The sequence below is a fragment of the Monopterus albus genome, unplaced genomic scaffold, assembly GCF_001952655.1.
Source record: "Monopterus albus unplaced genomic scaffold, M_albus_1.0 scaffold2.1, whole genome shotgun sequence".
Taxonomy (NCBI): domain Eukaryota; kingdom Metazoa; phylum Chordata; class Actinopteri; order Synbranchiformes; family Synbranchidae; genus Monopterus; species Monopterus albus.
Window position 1 is genome coordinate 7,394,424 of NW_018127882.1, and position 10,894 is coordinate 7,405,317.

Here is a 10,894-nt window from a genome sequence, read left to right on the forward strand (position 1 = left end):
CCTCCCTACCCTCTGGCCGGAGGTTCAGAAGTGTAAAATGCAGGACCACTAGACTGAAAAACTCTTTCTTTCCCTCTGCCATCAGACTCCTAAACAGCTGAGGAGTTTATTACCAGGAAATATGTCATGTACTGTCGACCTGTACTGTTTACATTCTCAGTTTGCACATTGACTGTTGACTGCTGCACATGCTGCTCCCATGCAGCATACATTCTCTATTTTATTCTTATATATTTTTATTATATTGCTGCATTTGCTGCTTAAAGTTCCTTATTTACTTATTTATCTACTTTATATTTCATTTGTATTTTGTGGCATTCATGTGGACGGCAAAGTAAGAATTTCATTGTACAGGGAAACACGTTTCCTAACTGTGCATATGACAAATAAACACTTTGACCTTGACCTGAACGAGGGGGCTAGAGCCAATCCCAGCTGACACTGGGCGAGAGGCAGGGTCCACCCTGGAAGGTCCCCAGTCTATCACAGGGCTGACATGTAGACAAACAACCACCCACACTCACTCCTATGGGCAATTTAGAGTCACCAGTCAACCTAAGCTGTCTTTGGACTGTGGGAGGAAGCCGGAGTACCCGGAGAAAATCCACGTAGGCACAGGGAGAACATGTAAACCCGGCACAGAAAGGCACTGGGTCAGCCCGGGCTTGAACGTGGAACCTTCTTTCTGTGAGGTGACGGTGCTAAGCACCACACCGCTGTGCCGCCCATGATGTACAGTTTTAAACACTATAATAGTTCATTATACTAACAGTCAGTTATTATAAGAATGTTTCTGTTTCAAAAGAGGTAAAAAAGCGTGGACAAGAATGTGTTAGTTTGGTATTTGAAATAATTAAATGGGTCTTTGAATTATAAGGACATAGCAAGTGGGGCGGCAACAAAAGAAAAGTTGCAGTGGTTGAGCAGAGTGAAAATACAGAAATGAAGGTTTTTCACATTAAATCTATTAATTTATAATCAGTAACTCGGGTATATTATGGTTATATTATGTACCCTTCTCTAAATCATCTGCAGGACAAACGGACTTAAATTTAATGCTCCTTCAGTTTGTTAACACATAAGCAAGTAAACAGAAGCTGTAGTCAAAAAATTCAAATCAACATTTACAGCATTTTTTCCCTGTTATACATCACATTTAAATGGCAAACAATGCAACGCTATTCTTTGTTGATGTCAAAATATAACACTGCTCTGTGTCATGTTAATTATTTGCAATTTGACCGACCAATTTTGTCTTCACAATGCAATATTGAACATCCCTGGGATATCTTGTTAGCATTCCTTCTATTGAGGCCCATCTCACAGGCTGTAAGAGACAGAAACAATCTTAAAAGGCTCCTCCTAGGCTGCATGAGGCAGCGTCAAATGAGTGAAGGGTCAGCACACCAACAGTTAGAGGGAAGCCTCAGGGACATGTATAAAATTGGATCTGCCATTTTCTGAAAAATGTGCTGTTGATTTGATGCTTTTCAGGTCCGGGTTTTGTTCCTGAGGATGTCCGTAATAGTTGATGAAGACAAATTACAGGTGCTTCCCTCTTAAGGAAAAGAAAGGAAAAAAAGAGGAAACAAATCTCGAGAGAGGTCTGTCTTACACATTCAGGGAAGCCTCTGCATACTGTACACAGAACATTAGTCCACTCTACAGAATACATCAGAAAGAAACAGGGTTATTAAAGAGTAATGTCTGAGATTTTAAAGATTCAGAGATTATTTTCATGTCCCAGGACAGTTAGATTGATGTCTGGGAACTTGCATCAGTCTTTACTAAAGCAAGACATCAGAGGCATTTGTGATGTCACTTGGGTTTAAAATTACGTGCTGCTGATTTGTGGGCACACTTGCAGTCATACTAGCTTCACACCAAAATAAAATTAAAATTGTATCCCGGCGAAGCAGAATGTAAACCTCATTTGGATGTTTAAAAAAAATGTTATGGCTGTATAAAGTCAACATTGAATTCAAAGTTGGTTTATACTTGAACTGTCTAAGGGCAAAAGAATAACAGATGGTTTTGTAATTTTTCCTTTGAAAATCATGACCATAAAATTAGTTTGTTAGCTTATTGTGTACAGTTGAAAAGCACTATGCGCTGTTTAAACTACTCCACTGCATGTGAATGGGGTTAAATTAAGAAGAAGTGATGATGTTATAATAAGTGAAGCTTAGAATCAGTTATTTTTCTTAAAGGGATGTATATACCCATGTGGGAACAGCAGAGAGGTCACAAATGTAAATATTTGCCTGCTTTTGCATGTCAGTGCATTGTATAATTTTCAGTGTTGGTGTGTTTGAGTGAGTCTGTGTTGCACTGTAGTGGTGGCTGACAGCCTTATTGCTATTTTCTATGGCGATTTCTATGAGCTTACTCTATTAGAATCACAGAGGGCACCCGTCTCGTCCGCAGCAGCCTGCATGCAAAAGAAGTGTCCCTGGAGCCTCTGTTTACTAACCAAGTCGGATTTGCAGCTCTCAGAAGCAGCCAGGCTAAAGCTCAGCTACCCAGCAACCCCCTCCAGTGTCCCTCCCTCTACCCTTGCCACCAACACCCCCATATGCACATACACACACTGGTCCTTGAGGCTTTCATTTTGTCGCTCATCCTTAGTCTGCCTTTTGCCAGAATCTGTTCAAAACTTTCCAGACTGTGGGCTTTTTATGTAAATTCTGTGGCACAAAAATGTGAAGCCATGGTTACAAGCTAAATCCACATCCTTTAAAAAAGAATAATAAAAATAAATAAATCAAACGGCAACACTTCAAACAGAATTGTTTAAGTCTCCAAATAACAAAACTGAATGGGGGATTATGCTGTTGCTTTGACAAAGTAGAGGGAGGGACTTCAACACAGAATACAAGCCTTGTTGCTGGAATAAAAACGTCTTCAGTCTGCCTCAAAATCGAATAAAAAAAATGTTCAAATTATGTTTCACTCGATGTGTTTGAAGAGTTTGAGTGTGAGAAGGCAGGCTGACTTATACTATGCTTTTTAAAAATGTTTCTTGTTTTGGCACTTTGATATCCCCAAACAAAATCTTTTTCTGTGGGTGAGTGTAAAATAACTTGACATTTCTAAGAATCACTTCTTGATGATGACAACACAACAGGAATGTGCTTGTCTGTCTTCCATGCAGCTATTCGTGGAAGAAATCTCTCCCAGTTGATGAAGTTAGTCAACAGTGCTGTACTGTACTTGTGCTGATGGGAAGATGTCATGTGTTACTTTCGTTTTTGTTCTTACTCTGTCCTATATGCGTGAAAAGAGGGGGTGTTTGTTTTGAAATGCTGACTGTTTATAAAAGGGCACACCAGAGATTTAGTATTGCACCTCCATAACTCATAGGGAACAGATTTTAAAAAGAATAGTCAAAATTAAAGTAGCAGGGCCTCATATATCCTGACATTTAGCATTTATGGGCCAAGATGTGCTTAGATAGTGTTTCATTAGAAGAAGAAAAAAGCTTTCACAAGCTGAGTAGTGCTTTTAATTAATGCATTAATTCTACACTTCACAGCAGGCTTCATTTATCACTTCATTCTGGCATCCGATATTAAGCATTTAACTCTGGTTCACAAGCTTGGCTTTGTGTTTATATTCTCTGGCCTCTCTGTTTGCCCACATTATAAAGGTCTGACCTGCCAACACATAGAAAACAATAAAAAAGTAAACAACAACAGTTAAGCGGTTGACATGGCAGCATACCAAACCTGAAAACTGGACAAAAGTGACACCGTTCGTTCTGATTTTTCTTAGCTTTTTGTTATTTCTTGGCAGGGAGATTAATTTACACAGGACTGTTGTCTTGGCATCTATGCCTGGCAAACTGCCATAAACCTGGCATAATACTGTCATTTTCCTTATCAGAAATAAGCTAGAAGATAGTTATGATTTCAGAAATGCTCTATTAACTAGTTGGCACCCGGTGTTGGTGTGGCATTGTGTGGAAGAAATTATTTTCCATTTTTACAATAAACATCTGCTTGATGGTTTCTCAATGCACCTTCAAAGCTGTTTCTCTTCCAGCATTTGTGTGTCACCAGAACAGAGCTGAGTCACCGACTGTCACTTCCAGCTGCAATCTGTAGGCTCTTCAGACATGAAATCAATGCTCAACATTTTCCTTCTGATGTACACATACCAGGGACAGACACACTCCTCCTTACCACAACCGCTCTCGATCGAGCCTCACTTAGATTGCTAATGTGACTGATGGACTGACACGGACGGCTCTACAGGAAGTGATCTATCGTGACAATCTATTGCTGACAGCAAAGAAGTACATTCGAACGAGAGAGTGCTTTTGTCTCCGACTGTTAAATGCTTTTGTGCTTCCTGTTACTTCCTTTTCAGAGGTCCATGTCATGCCGCAGCAGATGATTTGGTTTAATCTGAAGTCACATCTAGCATCGTATTTGTATTTTTTTCCCTTGCTGCTGTTTTTAATAGAGTGTAACATGACAACAAAAGACTTGCAAGACAAAATACTCTAGCAAGGGGGCATTTTTAGCTTTCTGTAATTAGCAGCAAGTCCAACAGGGAAGTAACCGTGTACAGTCACCTCAAATGAAGAATATGAATTGTAGAGTAAAATCCACTGTTTGAGGTATTCATTAGCTACAACATCTGGCAGTGTGGGATGAGACCATGATCTTGTCGTTAACTTGCTTGCAGACCGCACTGACATGCAAACACTTTTGAAAATGATAAATTTAGGAATTAGCTGAGGGATTTTTAATTGCATTAACTTGGGAGTTAAGGGTCTTGCAATAAATGTGATACTTTTTATAACTAGTCAGGATGTTCTGTTCTTTATGCAACAACACACAGCTGCAGCTACTAGACGAGAGGTTTCTGTTCCTCAATATGCTGTGAAAAAATACAGTCCAAAAATTAGATTTGGGTGGTTAGAGTGTAGCTGGCATCACAGTTTGCATTTTTGGACACTTTTTAAAGAGTGAAATAAGAATTTCACACCTCACTGACAGTCAAGAGCAAACAGTGGCTGTTGTAAAGTTGTCTAATTATTTTTAAAGGTTACCTAAAAATTACATTGTAATTTTCTGCACTTTTTAATCCTTAGAATTGATTTGTGCAGACAAAATCTTTCCTTTGTTTCTGATTTAAGTGGTTACATACCAATGATTTTTCATAATCTAGGCTACCTTCAATTGGATATGCTGTGTAGTTTTGATGACATTTCACTGCTCACCAGAGACGCTTCATCTGTTTTTCCCACTATAGTTGGGAGTTCTGGGATGTAATCTCACAAAGAAATGTCACATAAAAGGCTATAGATCACACATCACAGCCACATAAATGAAGACTTATTTGTGTCATTTTGTCAAACAGAGGACATATTTGCAATATTAAAGAAAGCTCTTTTCTTATGGTGTGATGGATAATTTCACATTTTACTGCTCAAGGCTAGAGCAGAGGCTTGCTAATACTTCAAGTAAACAGTGTTTTCATTTTCATTTTATAATATTAAATCAAAGTCGTGTTTGCTTCAGGTTGGACTGCAGTGAAATTACTTTTTTGGTTTCAGAAAGAACACATTCTTTGTATGGTACTATATATACTATAGTTGGTATCATGTGAGGTTGAACCATTGATACACACACACACACATTAGAACATGGATCAGGCTGCATGGCTCTATCCGAACCCGACACCTGAGGGTACCGACGGATCACGTCAGGCTCGGTTCGGGTGGCCACACTGTAGCACACATACATTATAAACTTGTTGTGCTGTGGTACACTTATTTTACCTTAATCCCCCCAAACCTTACAGCCTAACCTAACATGATCTAACTTTATACTTTAACCAAAAACCTAATTTTGACCCTCCAGTATATGTTGTGAGACAAGCTTTTTGTCCACAAATGGGAGGAGAGCCGCCATGTTAGTGTGTGATCCCTACAGTGTACATTCACAGCATCTTGACTTCCATAGGGCAACAGCAAAAACTGTTTACAGTGTAATTTATTAAAGATTAGTGTAAAGTTCTAACTCACATTATTGGAGTAACAGTTTTTGTCTTTGAATGTACACGTACCCTGTATTCATGTGTCTATGAATTCCACCATTCTTTTGGCATTCTATGGTTTGGTACACAGACGCTGCCATCAGAGAGTGCAGTGTATCCATATGGATACATTTTTATTAGGTCTATTTCACAGCATACAGAGATCACCCTTTCTGTTAGCACTTTAATTACAGTTCATACCATCAATTCCTCTGAAGGGAAGCAACACAGATGGCAGCAGTGGCCCTGAAGTGAGTTGCTGTCCACCACAACAACAATCTGCAAATGCCATTGGTGCGGACACATTCATTTGGTCATCAATGTCCTGGCAGTGGCATCTAGCCTGCTGCCCTTTCTCCATTTCATTACCATCCCTTTCCTGCTTTTCTTCCATCATCCTCCTGTTATTAGACCATGTCTTTCTAATGTGGGCAGTTTTAAAAACGTCTCTTTTTCAATGTTTTGGCCTTGACTCTGCACTAAGCTAACGTTATACAACAGCAATTTGAACCATGTTTCTAACACAGGAGCTCAGAAATTGCTGATGGTTGCCTTGGTTAGCAGGTAGTGTTTTATAACCTGACACATTATGTGGTTGCATTAAAACAGAAAGCTAAGGAAGGAAAGGAAAACATTTATATTTGACATGACAGATGCTGGAACATTTTTGCCATACTTGTCTTTTACAATGCAAGTGGTGTAAACACACACAAACAGGCAGTAACAAGACCCAGAAGTGCCATAATAGAGATAAACACTGTAAAGACAAACTGTTTTACCCAGGCTTTGCCATCTATTATGGCATTGACAGATTTCCCCAATGCTGCAGTGTGTTTACACTAACTAGCTAATCAAAACTAAATATAATCTTCTTCTTCTTCTTATGGTCTTTTCTCATCTTTATGTGAAAACTTAAGAAATGGGCATGCTCTCTGATTTAACCACCACCTTCACATGGCTGATCACCAGTCCAGGATAATCCTCTGTCGCCCTTATACTATTTGATGATGCCCTTTTTCTCCAAATCTCACAATGGATCTTTTACTGGCCTGCAGCATCGGCCTCAGCTACTGCTGCTGATCCAGGATCATTTGGGTTATTTGGACTGCACATTTCTAACCATACCTTAGGATCCATGTAAGGTGATAAAACCTTCAGAAGCATCTTCAGACTCCAGACTCTATTGTCCTTACTGACTCCTGCTCAGTGCAGCTGTTATCAGGGAAAGGGTGATTGAAGGAAGAAGGGTCCTCTCACTTCTTCAACCACAAAGGTCGTCACCATGGTAGAATATGTTTTGCCCTTGCAGGTGGGATTCTACAGGCTCTTCCTTTCACAGTCCTGAAGTTGGTATTGTCTGCTTGTAGCTTGCTGTTTTGCACCCCTGCTGGGCAGAAATGAGTCTGGTGTGAGCTGCTCCTCTTCCCACTCTGTGCTACCATCAGTCTGAGCAAGAGCAGGTGAACCCAGCCATTATGTTGGAACCGCCTTCTTCTGGCACATTTCCCCAGCTGAGGTCAAGTGCTCATGCATAAACACTGTGGAAAAAAAAAAACATGCTCTCATTCTTTCCAAGAGAATCTTTGGACTGCAGAGCAACACCCCGCTGGCAGTTTCACAAAAAGAGGCAACATGGTTCTGGAGCTTTTTTGCATCACAGACATCTGTACAACTGAACAGAGTCTGAAGAGAAATGTGGCAATGTGTGTCCCACTCTGTAACAGGCTTCATCTTTCTTTGGCATTGGCTTTGCCATCCTTATCTTTTCCTTGAGTACTCCATTGCCCCCTCTGTTAAATCCTTAAGGGTCTCTGTGCACAACCTTGTCTTCTACAATTTACATACAGCTAAAATGCAACAGCAAATACTGTGGGAAACATAATTGTGATCAGACTAAGTTTTTCTATGAGAATACATTGTTAATTTACATATTTGGCAAGTCACAGTTATGTTGATAACCACCCCCTTGCAACTCTTCTGTTTATTTCTTAATTTCTTGTTATAAATAAAACACTTTTATTTTTCATACATTTAACATTTATGAGTAGCCATTGTTTTAAAATATCACGAAACTATAATGTGATTATTAAAATGTAAAAAAATAAATAAATAAATGCAGGACTTTTTATTGTTGTTGTTGTTTTGTCAGTATTTAATGTGCGGTATTTTGCCTCAAGCCCCCAAATCACCAAATCCACCCTGGGAGTATTTCCTGTGAACGTCTGAACACAGTTGAAATGATGCTGTGACCATTTCAGATTGATTTTATGAACCCACCCTGTTTATTTTTAATCATTCATATAACATAACACATTTTGTGATCACAAAAACAGACCACATTGCTGACTTGAAATGAGGGGTACGAGTTTGTTTGAAGTGTTCACATACTGTACAGTCTACCCAGAAAATGCTAGCTAATTGCTCTGAAGTCATTTTGAGGGCTGAAAGGGACCAAATGTGAAAACACCCATGTTGCTGGTAGCTCACGTCTTCAGTAATCTTGTTATTCTTCCTGTTCAGTATTAACTTTGTGCGACCACTTTTGCTCCCTGTCTGGAAATCTGAATGGATATTTCAAAATCTCAAGGATGAATCCAACAACTACAGTGTCCAGGTGAATCTAGGACTAATGGGAGCTGTAGTTGTTGAATGAATGCTAACAAAATGGAGGTCAATATTTCTCACTAGGAGGCGAACACAGGTGGACAAAGGTACTGTCTGCTTGTTTACTAGTCAGCTCAGTCAAGGAGTGAACATCCAGAAATTGTGTTTTCCTTGAAATGGTCATGCTGTTATCTTCCTAGGTTAGTGTCGGCACCATTAAGGTGAAGAGGTTTCCACATCCATGTGCGAATGTATATACCTATCTATACTATAATCTACATAGTCAAAGAGAAACACTAGATCATTTTAGTATTGTTCCAGCAGTCAGTCTAGACAGTCTTATGGATGGACAACAATTAAACGTCAACATTTGTGGACATTTCCAGTCAACAACTCACTCATGTCAATCACAGCTCAGAAAGAAAGAAATAAGCTCCACACATAGCTTTACTTTATATCTCACCTTGGACTGTTCATTTACCAAGGCAAGTGTTGAAATGTGTTTGGACTTTTTGACAAACTGAAAGAATAAATATATTTGCTCTTAGTGTGAGGGGCATGTTGCTTACATTGGCTTTTATGAGATTTTACCTGGCAATTTTATGGACAATTTGGACCATTTTACAATCTCTAATCCTGTTACACACCAATTACTTATATATCACATCATAATGAAAGCACTAAAGCTACATTTGCTCCTATCATTAAACTCAACCTTGAATTCAAGGTTAGTCTGATAATCATTCCCCACATTTTAGCGATTTCTTTTCCCTGCCTACAGTAAGTGGCTTTACCAATTCCATGTAGCAAGTGGCACAAGAAAAGTAAACTGTGTGCCTTTCCCCACTCAAATAAATGTTGAAAAGTGACTATGACTGATGATTAAACATGCTGATTCCCTTTTATCAACTCTACCAGTCAAGCTACGCTTCTTCAAGCCTGCTTTGCTGTCACTTAGCCTTTCTGCTCCACCGGTTCCCTTTAAGAAAAGTGTGTGTACTAGATCTTGTGAGCTGTCTCAGTCTTATAAGTGTGATTATTTCAGTAAGATAATACCACCTTAACTGCATCATATTTTCACATCATTTTGTGACAGTGGGAATGGGAGCAGAAAGCAGTGAATCGCCTTTGGGGCCATTATAAACTGTGCTCTGCATTTGTAAAAATTTGACATGAGCTCAAATGGGCCTCCACAAGCATATGCACAGTATTATTCATATAGAGCTTCAGATTTTTTGGTGATACATCTTGTGGAGTGGGAGAGCTACTCGCTCCACAGGGAGCATTAGCTAAAGTGCTCTGAAAGCATATGAAAAACAAAACATGTCAGAAATTTGTTCTAGTTAGTATCTATAAATTACTACACCGTACCATGCTGATGGTCAGATCCAAGCATTTTTACAACATGATATCATGATACATCAAATAACTAAAAAAAGCTTTGGAAACAGACGCTTGGTCCAAGTTTTACAAATCAGTTGTCACTATGACTCAGTATAATATTAAACAATCATTTTGCTTTAGATTTACTTTATGCTTATTTTGTCTCTGTCTGTCTCTCTGTATCCAAAGTTGCATTTTTTTCAGATATTCTTCAGATGCTGTTAGAGTCTGTAAAGAATCTTCTTGCTGCTTCGCTGTAAGATATTTATGGGCAGAATATCAGAGTACAGCTGAGGTTTGGAGAGTCTGCATCTCGGTCATGTTTGGATCCATATGTCTGATTTTTGCAAATGATACCATCTTTCAAGCTTTACTACAATTTGCACTGAAGTTGTGTGACGCTGAGAGTCAGAACCAAAGAACCCAATATGGGTAAAAGTATGTGGACCACCAAATAAATAATACAAAGATCTTTTATTTGTGTGTGAATTTTGAACAACTAATTTCAGAACTGTGCACTGATACGTTGTCAAGACAGTCCCTGCTCTTCTAAGAACACCTTTCTCAAGATTGTAGCTGCAGGGATTTGGCTCCCAGTTGGTGTGGTCAGGGGTTAAGCCAGGGCTCTGAACAGACAATCAAGTTCACACTGAACTTTGCTTAGAGTACTGGAACACTGTCATGTTGAAACTGGAGAGGTCCCTCTACGAAGAGTTGCAATGTTAGACATACCTGTACATTAGATCATTAATATATGTTGTAAACATTAAGATTTCCCTTAACTTTCTGTGTATGGCAGTGCATTAAAATTTGTTATGAACCCATCACTGTGTTCCATACTCCACAGTGGGCTCTATGA